At 41.5% G+C, this 12600-nt stretch overlaps 1 pseudogene; it reads right to left on the bottom strand.

The window, feature by feature from the left end:
• Positions 1-2251: 2251 nt before the first annotated feature.
• Positions 2252-6525, bottom strand: LOC147893282 (pentatricopeptide repeat-containing protein At5g27110-like; annotated as a pseudogene).
• Positions 6526-12600: the final 6075 nt, after the last annotated feature.

Below are 12600 nucleotides of genomic sequence, written 5' to 3' on the forward strand. Positions count from 1 at the left end.
TTTTATGCCACCCTTCTTTCATTAGATCCAGGTAGTGTGGCTACAAATGATGCCAGACAAGTCATTTGGCAGTGTATCCCTAGGTTGGTGAGTCCAGATATGAGAGTCTTTCTTGATGCACCTTCTACCAACCTAGAATTTAGGATTGCTCTTCTTGCCCTTCATAAGGGTAAGTGCCCAGGTTTAGATGGGCTTACACGCTCCTTTTTCTTGACCTTTTGGGATATGATTGGGGATCACATCACGTCAGCCCTGCAAGGCGTTTGGGACTTCGGTGAGATTCCTCGCTCATTTATGGAGGGCAAGTCTACTGTTAGACTTCATCTTGCAGAGTCAGTTTATTTCATAATAGTAAATGAGCAGACTAGGGAAGATTTGTGGAAGAATATATGCCACTTACGAGAAAGAAACTTCCTCTAATAAAGTTTACCTCATGAAGAGGTTGTTTGAGGTGCAGATGACGGAAAGGGTCTCCATTGCTTCTCACTTGAATGAATTCAATATTATTTTCAACCAGCTTTAGGCTGAGACTAAGGCAATATTCCTCTTGTGTTCATTGCTATCCTCATGGGATACCTTTCGTACAGCTGTCAGTAACTCTGCACCTGGTGGAGTACTGAAGTTTGATGATGTTGTGGATAGCTTGTTAGCCGAGGAGATTAGACGGAAGTTTATGGAAGACAACTAGCAAGGTGCAGCCTTATATGTGGAAAGGGGTAGATCACAATTCAGGGGAAAGTCCCAAGAAAGAGAAAAGTCTCGTAGCAAATCCAAGGCACAGAACATTGAGTGTTACCATTGTGGCAAGAAGGGCCACATGAAAAAGGATTGCTACAAGCTGAAAAGAGAGCAAAAGGATAAGAAAAAGAATGCAAATTGGGGTGCAAATAAGAAGGAAAAGAGTCCAAGGGAGGACAAAGGAAAAGTGAAGATCGAGGAGATCAATGCAGTCACTGATATAGTGACAATGACATTCTCTTCATGTCTAGTCTACCTACCCTGTAGAGTTGCTTACCACTTCAGATGATGCAAATTCCCAAGATTGGATTTTGGATTCCGGTGCTTCATTCTATTTTATGCACATGTGTATATGCCTCACACTCAAATATACGCAAATGAGAGTACGAGGGCTTCTTGCCACTCCATGCCTCTTCAAGGATACCACCATCCAAACTCTTACTAGGTGATCTATTGATCACATGCACTGCGGTCTTCATTGCCTCAGTCCAAAAACCACCAAAGAGACTTACATTGGAAAGCATTCATTGCAACCTTTCTTAAATGGTATGGTTCATCCTTTCTGCAATTGGATTTTGCTCTAGAGCACGAGGGGAAGTGAGTTCCCTCTTGATCCCACGTGTATCACAAAAATGCTAAAAGTCATGAAAGAGATACTCTCTACCATTGTAGTGAGAGGGAGAGAAGGGCTAGGCGTGAAGAGGGAAAGGGAGCAACGTGGAGCAGGAGAAGCAGCATCGTAAAGCTCTTTGGTCTTATGAATTTAACATATGCCACCATGGAAAATGCATATGTTGGATGTAGCATAAACAATTATTAAAATGAAACAAGGTGATGATCCCACTAAGGCCCTAACTTTTGGAATGTTATTGTAGGTTGTGTGTTATGTGCAAATATATGCAATAGAATGGTCTGTCCAATATGCGAATGAGATACCTGCTCATTTGTTGGGCTTGTTAAGGTTGCTTCATATATGGTCTAAATGAAAGTCATAAGTTGGTGGTTCTTTGAATTCTAAGTTGAAGCGAAAGTAGTCCATCATGGTTTGTAGATTTGTTGATTGTGGTGTTATTTGAGAGGTTATCTATGCTGAAGTCACGACTACGGCCTTGCTTTCAACAATCACTGAGTCCCTATTTAGAGAAAATGTAAAGTAGAAAAATGCAAGTGAAGGTGAATCAATATGGGAAAAGGTAGATGAGTGAAAAGAGAGAAGAGAAAAGAGATGAAAGAGGAGATGGACCAATAAATATGAGTAAAGACGCAGCCATTTTGGCAAGAGATCCTCATTTAAATAATATCACATGCTTTTAATAAAGGTGGCGTCATACAAGCTAAATGACAAAATAATTCACTACCTCTCATGTAAGGCCAAAAACTTAATCCACACAAAGCAGCAAACTCATTTAGGATCTCGACAAAAACCTAAACCTAAAACTCATTACAATGGCCTAATCTAACATCAATACTAACACTAAACACCCATTAACATGGTCAACTTGACCAAATAAACTACATTCTAAACTATGAACCAGATTAACATTCTGTAATCAGCACCATCCCTTGGGACCCTTGTATGGCCAAAAATTTAGTGTACATATGGGCTCATGAATTTAATGTGTGCATATGGTCTCATGAATTTACCATGAGCCACCATGGCAAATGTATAAATTGGGCTTTGCCCTCCATAATATGTGTCGATGCTCTCCCAAGCCAATCTCTAGTCACTAGTCACCACCTAGCTGACTTGCCATGTGGATATCAGGCCTGCTTGGGTTGGCCAGTCTAGGGCCATCAGGAGCTGACATACGGCTGACCAGAGGCCGACCTGCAGCAAACATGCCATGTGGCCAAGTGCCATTACAGTCGACACCTGCCAGTCCTTGCCACATGACCTCCACATGCTGGTCTTCTGGACCTAAGACTAGATTTATCATGCCTGGCCTGCCTGGCACATGGCCAATCTCTGGATCAGTGTGGCTCTATTGAACTGTCCTGACATGCTCATTGGCTTTTCCTCATATGAAGGCCTTACAGATTGAGCGATTCAGACTTGACCTAAAACCCAAAGGGTGGAGCATTAGGATCCAATACAATCTGTGCCCACATCATCTCCTCGTGTTTGCATCATTGAATAAGCCCCACAACACATGCAAGTCTTGGACACCCCAATATCTCTGCTTTTGTAATATCTTGTGTCCACTACCACAACTGTATGCACAATCCAGTCCAAGTCTGTCGTGGCTACTTTCCTGCTTGTCCTTTCACTCTCATTACCTCAACCTTTTTCTCATCCTCTTGCATGTGCACCCCTGCATAGATATTAGACATCAAGATATAAGCTGCAGCATCCTTCTTATCCAATCGTATTGCATTTTCAAAGGCCAGTCTTCCAAGCTCCACATTACCCCACAGTCGACATGCACCCAACACAGTATGCCACACTACCAGATTAGGTTGGAAAGGCATCTTCTCCACCATAGCCAATGCCTCTTCTAACCGGCCTGCACGACCAAGGAGATCAATCATGCAAGTGTGGTGCTCAATGCTTGGAGTGATGCCATAGTCTTTGCTCATGGCCTCAAAGTATGTCTGGCCCTTATCCACTAAACCTGAGTGACTGCAAAGAGTAAGAACACTAAGGAATGTCACCCCAATTGGCTTTATGCCTTCTCCTCTCATTCTCTCAAGCAAATTGAAAACAGTTTTACTTTCTCCTAACTGAGCGCATCCTGCAATTAATGCAGTCCAGGAAACAACATCACGAACTGGCAGCTTGTCAAACACTTCCCATGCTCTGGCAATTGATCCACATTTGGCATACATGTCAACCAAGGCGTTACTCACAAAAAGATCTCTATCCAATTCCTGTTTGGAAATCTCAGCATGTATTTCTCGGCCCTTGTCTATAGCTGCCATCCTGCCACAAGCTTTCAAGCTGCAGACATACGTCACAGCATCTGGTGAGATACCCTCCATTCGCATCTGCTCAAAACAGTTTAGTGCTTCCTCATCCAGCCCATATTCGGCATATCCTGCTATTAGTGCAGTCCATGAGACGACATCTCGAACTTGTAGCTTATCAAACGATTCCCGTGCTTTTGCAAGTGAGCCGCATTTGGCATACATGTCCAGCACAGTGTTGCCCACAAAAGGATCGCTTTCTAATTTCTGTTTGGAAATCTCATCATTGTATTTCTTGGCCCTTCTCTATGGCTCGTATGCTGCCACAAGCTTTCAAGCTGTGAACAAACGTGACAGCGTCCGGACAGACGCCCTCCAGTTGCATCTGTTCGAAACAGTTCAGTGCTTCTTCACCAAGCCCTTGTTCAGCATATCCTGCGATAAGTGTATTCCATAGTACTGCATCTCGAGCCGGAAGTTTGTCAAACACTTCCTGTGCTTTTGCAAGAGAGCCACATTTGGCATACATGTCAATCAAGGTGCTGCAAACAAAAGGATCTGTTTCCAGTTCCAGTCTGGCAATCTCAGCATGTATTTCTCGGCCCTTATCTATGATTCCTATGCTGCCACAAGCCTTCAAGCTGCACACAAATGTGACAACATCCGGAGAGATACCCTCCAGTTGCATCTGTTCAAAACAGCTCAATGCTTCCTTACCAAAGCCATGATCAGTATAGCCTATAATTAGTATGTTCCATGATACCACATCTCTAATTGTCAGCTCGTCAAACACTTCTTGTGCTTTTCCAAGCCAACCACATTTGGCATACATGTCTACCAAGGTTCTTCCCACAATGGGATCACTCTCCAATTCCTGTCTGGCAATATCAGCATGTAATTTTTGGCCCTTTTCCATGGCTCCTATGCTGGCACAAGCTTTCAGGCTGCAAATGAATGTGACAGCCTTTGGAGAGACACCCTCTAGTTGCATCTGTTCAAGACATTTGAGCGCTTCCTCACCTAACCCATGTTCAGCATATCCTGCAATTAGTGCAGTCCAAGAGAGTACATCTCGAACGAGCAGCTTATCAAAAACTTCTCGTGATTTTGCAAGAGAGCCACATTTGGCGTACATATCGACTAAGCTGCTGCCAACGCATGGATCTATTCCTGATTCCTGTCTGGCAATCTCCATGTGTATTTCCCGACCTTTCCCTATGGCTCCTATGCTGCCACAAGCTTTCAAGCTGTAAATACACGTGACAGCATTCGGAGAGACACATTTCACTTGCATCTGTTTGAAACACTTCAGTGCCTCCTCAGGAAGCCCGTGTTCAACGCATCCTACAATCAGTGAAGTCCACGAGACTACATTTCGATCTGACAGCTTGTCAAACACTTCCCGTGCTTTTGTAAGCAAGACACATTTTGCATACATGTCAACCAAAGCGTTGCCAACTAAGGGATCTCCTTCCCATCCCTGTCTGGCAACCTCAGCATGTATTTCTCGGCCTTTGTCTCTGGCTCCTATGCTGCCACAAGCTTTCAGGATGCAAACAAAAGTACGAGCATTCGGACAAACACCCTCCAATCGCATCTGTTCGAAACAGGTTAGTGCTTCCCCACCAACCCCATGTTCAGCATATCCTGCAATTAGTGCAGTCCAAGAGACCACATCTCGAACTCGCAGCTTGCCAAACACTTCCTGTGCTTGTGCAAGAGCGCCACACTTGGCATACATATCGACCAAGGTGCTTCCAACAAAGGGATTTCTTTCCCATTTCTGCCTTGCAATCATACCATGAATTTCTTGGCCCTTGTCTACAGCTCCTATGCTGCCACAAGCTTTCAAAGTGCAAATAAACGTGAGGGCATTTGGAGATATGCCCTCCCATTGCATCTGTACAAAACAGTTCAGGGCACTCTCAGCAAACCCATGCTCAGCGTAACTTACAATTAGTATGTTCCACAACACCACATCTCGACCTGCCAGCATGTCGAACACTTCCTGTGCTTTTGCAAGCGCATTACATTTGGCATACATGTCAACCAAGGTGCTCCCAACAAAGGGATCTCTATCTAATTCCTGTCTAGCAATCTCAGTGTGTATATTTTGGCCCTTGTCTATGGCTCCTATACTGCCACAAGCTTTCAAGCTGCAAACCAACGTGACAGCATTTGGGGAGACACCATTGAGTTGCATCTGCTCAAAACAATTCAGTGATTCCTTACCAAGCCCGTGCTCAGCATATCCTGCAATAATTGCAGTCCAGGAGACTACGTCTCGAACTGGCAGCATGTCAAACACTTCCTGTGCTTTTGCAAGCAACCCACATTTGGAGTACATGTCAACCAAGGTGTTGCCAACAAATAGATCTCTTTCCAGTTCCTGTCTAGCAATCTCAGCATGTATTTCTCCACCTCTTTCTGCATCTTTCTGACGAGCACAAGCCTTGAGAAGGGCCACAAATGTATACTTGCTAGGATGCACAAAGTCCTCTTGCATTCTCTGGTACAGGTTGATGGCGTTCTGTGTTTCCCCACATTCGATATGAGCCATGATGAGAGAGGTCCAAGAATGCTCATTCCGATCAAGTAACCTGTTAAAAACTTGTTGAGCGTCTTGCATGCTTCCACATTCCACCAACATTGGAACAAGGTAGTTGCCGAGAGACCTATGAGCTTCAAGCCCACTTACGCACATATAGGCATGCAAGCGTTTGGCATAGTCTCTATTTTTCCCTTTCTTACACGTCTGCAAGATGCATATAGAGTTCTGAACTAAAGGCCAGTGGGGCATCCGTTCCAAAGTGGTGACCGCATTCTCTAAGCTCAGCATTTCCGAGACACTGTTCTCTCGCAGTTCTTGTGCTTTGAATAGCGTTCAACTGTACCACAGAGCCTGAATCTGCCATTGCAGTCGTTGCCACACTGCGCTAGCTCCTCCATCAAGTCATGATCTTCAGAATTTGAGTAAGAGTGACCACTGGATGCTTTGGTCATGTGAATTCTCTTGCTTGCGGACTGCCATAATCCTATCTGGATTGTAGCAGCTATCGATCCCTATCCAAGCCAATCTAACCAAGGAATGAAACTTAATTTTTAAAACGTACAGTTTTTGAATTTTTGCTCTGTGCGTGGATGATTGAGTTTTGAATTCTTTGTCGTGCAGTACATGACCACGAATGCTGTGACTCGTGAGGCAAGAATAAAGCCAGCCAAACATATCCTTAATCAGGCCAAGGTGCGTCTTAATCTGTACACACTGCGCATCAAAACCTCTTCCCTTGTTCAGTCTTCTACGTCTTGGTAGCTTAAGCAAAGATGAAGCAAAAGCGGCACATGCAAACTCTCCTCCCCAGATGCAAGGGCAGGCTCCATCTTGCAAAACAGCAGACTCCTCGCAACAGTGGACTCGTTAGACAGACACCCCAGCATTCCCTAAACCCATCCCCAATCTCTTCGAATCATTCAGTAACTACCGAATGATTGCGCTGAGAACTCTACTCCAGTGCTACCCAAGATCAACGGAAACCTATACGCATATGAACGACCATAGTGTCTGTACAATGCTTCGATCCATGCAACCACTAAAAGCAGTACAGCTTACGCCCTGCAACAAAGGGTTTAGGTTTTGAATCCAAGTATTTTCACGAAGAGGACAATGATTCCAATTCCAACTACAACTCCGACTTAGATTCTAAAGATGGTGGTAAGATTTGCAATGATCATTAGTTAATTCTGTCCATAGTCAGCAAATTACTCTTTCAAATCAGACCCAATTGGACATCCATTTCAAAGAGTTGGACAATAATTCGATAACATTTCGCCGACTAGGGTCCGACAATAAGCTGCAACAATCAAACAGTAACATGTTCAATCAGATAGTGATTCCAAACAGTCAAATGATAATTCTGACTAGTCTAAAAGTTCAAGTATGCATGAATATCTAATGCCTAATAATTATGACTAGTCTAAAAGTTCAAGTATGCATGAATATCTAATGCTGATAAGTTCTGGATTTTTTCATCGACAAATGGAGAAAGAAGAACTTGGATCAACAAACAATGATAAAGATGATTGTTTTTCGATCTAAAGTGATCAAAATTTAGACGAGTCATATGATGAGTATGCATGCTATGCCTTTGCACAATCTTTTGCCATTGATGTGATGTGGAAGCAAGAAAAGATCAATCCACATGCAATCTTTGAGGAGCCTGACTATAGAAGCCCTTACAACAAAAAAGGTTTGGGGTACATTCCTAATCCGATTCAAATCAATCATGCCAACCTTAAAATGAATGATAATATTGATGCCAATGATTATGATGCTATTTAAACTCACAATTTTACTAATGTTGATATGCAAGTTGACAAATATGTACGTGAGGAAGATGCTATTATGTGACATCAGTCCTACATAGTTGAGAAGTTGTTTTAGATGATCAAGCATCTATTTCCAATGTTTGGCAATGCATGAAGGCCGAAAATGATGATGAGGATACAAGCAAAATTTGGCTACAGAGATGGTCTAGATTCAAAATAATGAAGAAGAGAACAACAAAGAAAAAAAGTCAGATCCAAATAAGGCTCAAGACCACTTGTTTGATGATGAAGAAAAATAGCTATTGAAGTTTCTTCTTTCTTTTGGGCATAATCAGATTACTAATCGGTTTCCACAAAATGGTGAGGGTTTCAAGGGTCCAATTGCCTCAAAAAAGTTAAATGAAATGCAATCAACAATGTTGTTAGAAATTTAGACTTCAAATGGCAAAATGCAAATGAATTTAGCTCAGTTATTGGTTAGCGAAAATGATGAGAACAATGTTCCAGAGGAAACACCCTTTGAGGTGGTTTTACAAACATAAATTTTAGATTTGATGGATGACACGTCCAAAATGTTTTTTGATACTTGTACTGAGTTTGAGGATGATTATTTTGATGCAAATAATGATGCTATGCAATCAGATTTCAGTTAATATTCAGATACCCTTGTTGGCAAAGATCCAGTTGTTTGGGAGGACTTGAGTACAAAAGCACAAACTGAAAATGATGCTAATTTTTATGCTGATGATCATGCTGATATTTATACAATGCAAAGGATGAAAGATGAGGGTAGATGGAAGAGCTGAACCCAGAGCCAGAAGAGCCCAAAATGGAGCCGAAATAGCCTAGAGAAGTCCCCTAATCACCTCTACTTCATACCAAAAATATGCAACACTTGGCAAGTGATCAAGGTCAAAGAATATAGCAAATGCAAGCTTGGGGAAAGTAAAAACATCGAACAAAAATTCAGCAAGTAATCCAGAAGTAGTCCGACAGTTTCAAGCAATTTGATGAAGGTCAGATGCTTTCCAAAGGTCAGAAACAATCTAACAATTGGATTTTCATTCTAAGAGGTCTGAAGGATGCAAAAACATTAAATTTTGTGATTTTTTATTCAGCAAATGATGATCAGACAATTGGCATAACATGGACAAGCAGTCCAATGATAATCCGACTAGTTCGGACAGTCCGACTATGGCAGATTCTAGACTAGTGAATTCAACCAAGGGACTAAAGCTGATTCAAAATTCAAAATTTGGATGTTAGTCAAATTTAGAATTTTTAGAGAAGCATGAAGGATTTCTTTGAGGACTTTACACTGACTTATGTTTCAGCTATTGGTGCTTCATCGTCGACATACTTTTATGAGCAATGCTATGCCTACACCATGTCTACTCCGTGCCAATGGAGTCTAAACATACTCATATGTTCATGGTTCTATGTTTTCATTCTCTATCAGCATGTATCGATGATGTTATACTTGATGGGTTCCCAACCTTGGCATGTAGCCATGAAATGGCACAGTGTCTATTGTATCAACTTTTTCCTTGAAGGATACATTTTGAACTCGTAATACACTCTGTCGACTTCTGTCCGACTAGCTTCTGTTTCTGCACTATCTTGTTTTTCCGACTAGCTTCTGTTTTCGCACTATCTTGTTTTCTTTACATGGCTTATGCATATTTCTATTCTAGGCAAGTTTGTCCCACAACAACAACCTTCATGTCCCAAACATAAACCATCTATGTTAGGGTTCGGACCCATCTCTCCTATTGGGCCAACTATGATGGCAACCCTTCACACTACCTTTTGGAGGATGGCCAGCATGTGGTGTGAACCCTGCCTTACTTTTTTTCTCTCTCATTTTTGGGAGCTTTCTAAAGGTGACACATGTAGAGAGAGAGAGAGAGAGAGAGAGAGAGAACAATGTCAATTATATATAGTATAGGGAAAGAAACGTCCTCAACGTAAGACACAAGAATCATCCTCCTCAAGGACAATTCTATTCATGTAGCACAAGACTCATGAGGCAACACATTTCTAAGTTTCAAACGCTTAGTTTTGCCCATTTTCTACATAGCCTCAAGAATATTCATGTTTGTGGGGAGCGACGAGTCGGTGCGGGTGGAAAATGTAGCCTATCGCCATTTTCTACACAAAAATTATTCTTCAAAACATTCCTATCTGAGGTAGCAACACATGTTAAGTGAGTCATTTTTAATGCTTAGTCATACTAGTAGCCAAATTCTACATGAGAGACATCCTCCTTGAGACTACTTGCTTACATGGAGGGCAATTGTTGTCAAAACGTATTAGTTTAATTGCCAAATACTCATGGCAAAATGTGTATTACACTCATTGGTTGCACTTCCCTATGCACATACCAAGATAATGAAACTTGAATCTTATTCTAACATATATATAAATGAATGAAATCAAAATCCATATACTAATAAGGTCTAAATCTTCATTTAGTTCTTGTTCCTATTGAATGCCAAAAGTTTGGAAGGTGAAATTTGATCCCTGGGCCCTTGAGGCCTATTCCAGCATATGGACCTGTTGGACTTTGTGGGACCACTCCCTCACTCATCTCAAGGCAAGCATTATTTACTAGTGGCCACAAATTATGCAACTCGGTGGGTAGAGGCCAAGGCCATAGTCAACAACAAGGCAAGCACAATTGCAAATTTTATCTTTGATCAAATTTGTTCACGCTTTGGTTGTCCTTTGGAAATTATCACTGATGGAGGAACCTCTTTTAGAAATGAACAAATTGAGGATGTGGTGCATAAGCTAAAGATGTCCATGCCGTACTATCCCCAATGTAATGGCATGGTTGAGAAAACAAATGGATTATCACGCAATTCAATGGGAAAGTGTAGACACCAAGAAAAGGCATTGGGGTAGGCACTTGACAAAAGTTTTATGGGCTTACAGAACCACATACAAGCTAGCTATCAGGTTTACACTGTTCCAACTAGTATATGGCATAGAAGCCATTTTGCCCATTGAATTGGCGATACATAGTCTTTGCACTATTGTTGCAAGAATACAAGGACAGAAAGAAGCCTATGCTTAATGCTTAGTACAGCTAGAAGCCTTCGATGAATGCAAATTACAAGGCATGTCCACACCATACTATCCCCAATGTAATGGCCCTAGCTTAGAAAACAAATGGATTGTTATGCAATTCAATGGGAAAGCTTGTAGACACCAAGAAAAGGCATTGGGGTAGGCACTTGAAAGAAGTTTTATGGGCTTATAGAACCACATACAAGCTAGCTATCAGGTTTACACCATTCCAACTAGTACATGGTATAGAAGCCATTTTGCCCATTGAATTGGAGATACATAGTCTTCGCAATCTTGTTGCAAGAATAGAAGGAGATGAAGAATCCTATGCTCAATGCTTGGTACCATTAGAAGCCTTGGATGAATGCAAATTACAAGCATTACAAAACTTGGAAGCTTCTCAAAAATGGCGCAAGGCCAGATTTGATGCCAAAATATGCAAGAAGGATATTGCAGAAGGAGATTTGGTCATGAGATTTGATAGCCGTTTGGACAATCATCTAGGCAAAAAGTTTATTGGCAAATTATGGGGTCATTTTTTTCACAAAAAGTCAGAAACTTGATGCGATAAACTCCATTGGGACAACTTCCTATAGTCCATATACCAACTCGAATGGTGTCATGCTTGTAGTTACTTTAAATGCCATTCTGTAGCATTGAATCGAGCTTCATATCCCAATCCTTTTTTATTTTTCGATACAGTTATTTTCAAGATCCGCTTCATGGTCTTGTTGCTACTCTCTGCCTCTTTGTTTCCTTGCAGGGTAATACGTCGTGGCCATTTTATGTACTACTAGGGACTCACCTATTCTTCTCCTTTCCATTTCCTTTCTCCATGTTTGGTTTTGCAACTTTGTGTGACACGTCCTTCTACATGTTTGGTTTCGCTTTGTCTGACATATCCATGGCTGGGTTTTCGTTAGCATCAGCATGAACGTCTCCTCCATTTGCGTCACCATCAATGTCTCCAATACCTTTGTAGAGTATGTACGATAACAAGGTATTAAGCTCCTAATTCTACTCGAGACTATAAAGTAGATCCCCGCAACTTCGAGCACAAATGCCTTGACGGGGGCATGAAATGTTTTCAATTTCTAGTATGCAAATTAAACTAACTATTATTCACAAATATGATGGGTATGAAAAGAATGACTTTTTAGTGAATACAGGGTTATTGGTAGCAAAAGCTATGATTTGAGGAGTGCTTTTTTTGAGCAAAACACTTAAGTAGGTGGTCATAGCAATGGTAGCAAAATCAATAGTTTAAGGAGTGCATTTTTTGAGCAAAACACTGAAGTGGGTGGTCATAGTAATGTATAGCGAGTGATCATAATAGATGGTGCCACAGTTGGCAATGTTTAGTACACAAATTCTTGGGTAATCTGAGTCATCGGGTAAGCTTTGAGCACTTTTTTGTGTGCTAAGCATACTGAATGCATGGAGGTTCATTTAACAGTTCAATGCTTGTGGATATGTTGGTAATTGTGATGCTATTTATACTTACGGCAAACATTTGATAAATGTGTCTACATTCAAATCAAGATCCAAGCGGTGCATCAT

The sequence above is a fragment of the Dipteris shenzhenensis genome, chromosome 15, assembly GCF_047967505.1.
Source record: "Dipteris shenzhenensis isolate YYH24624 ecotype China chromosome 15, Dip_SZ_1.0, whole genome shotgun sequence".
In the NCBI taxonomy this organism is placed as follows: domain Eukaryota; kingdom Viridiplantae; phylum Streptophyta; class Polypodiopsida; order Gleicheniales; family Dipteridaceae; genus Dipteris; species Dipteris shenzhenensis.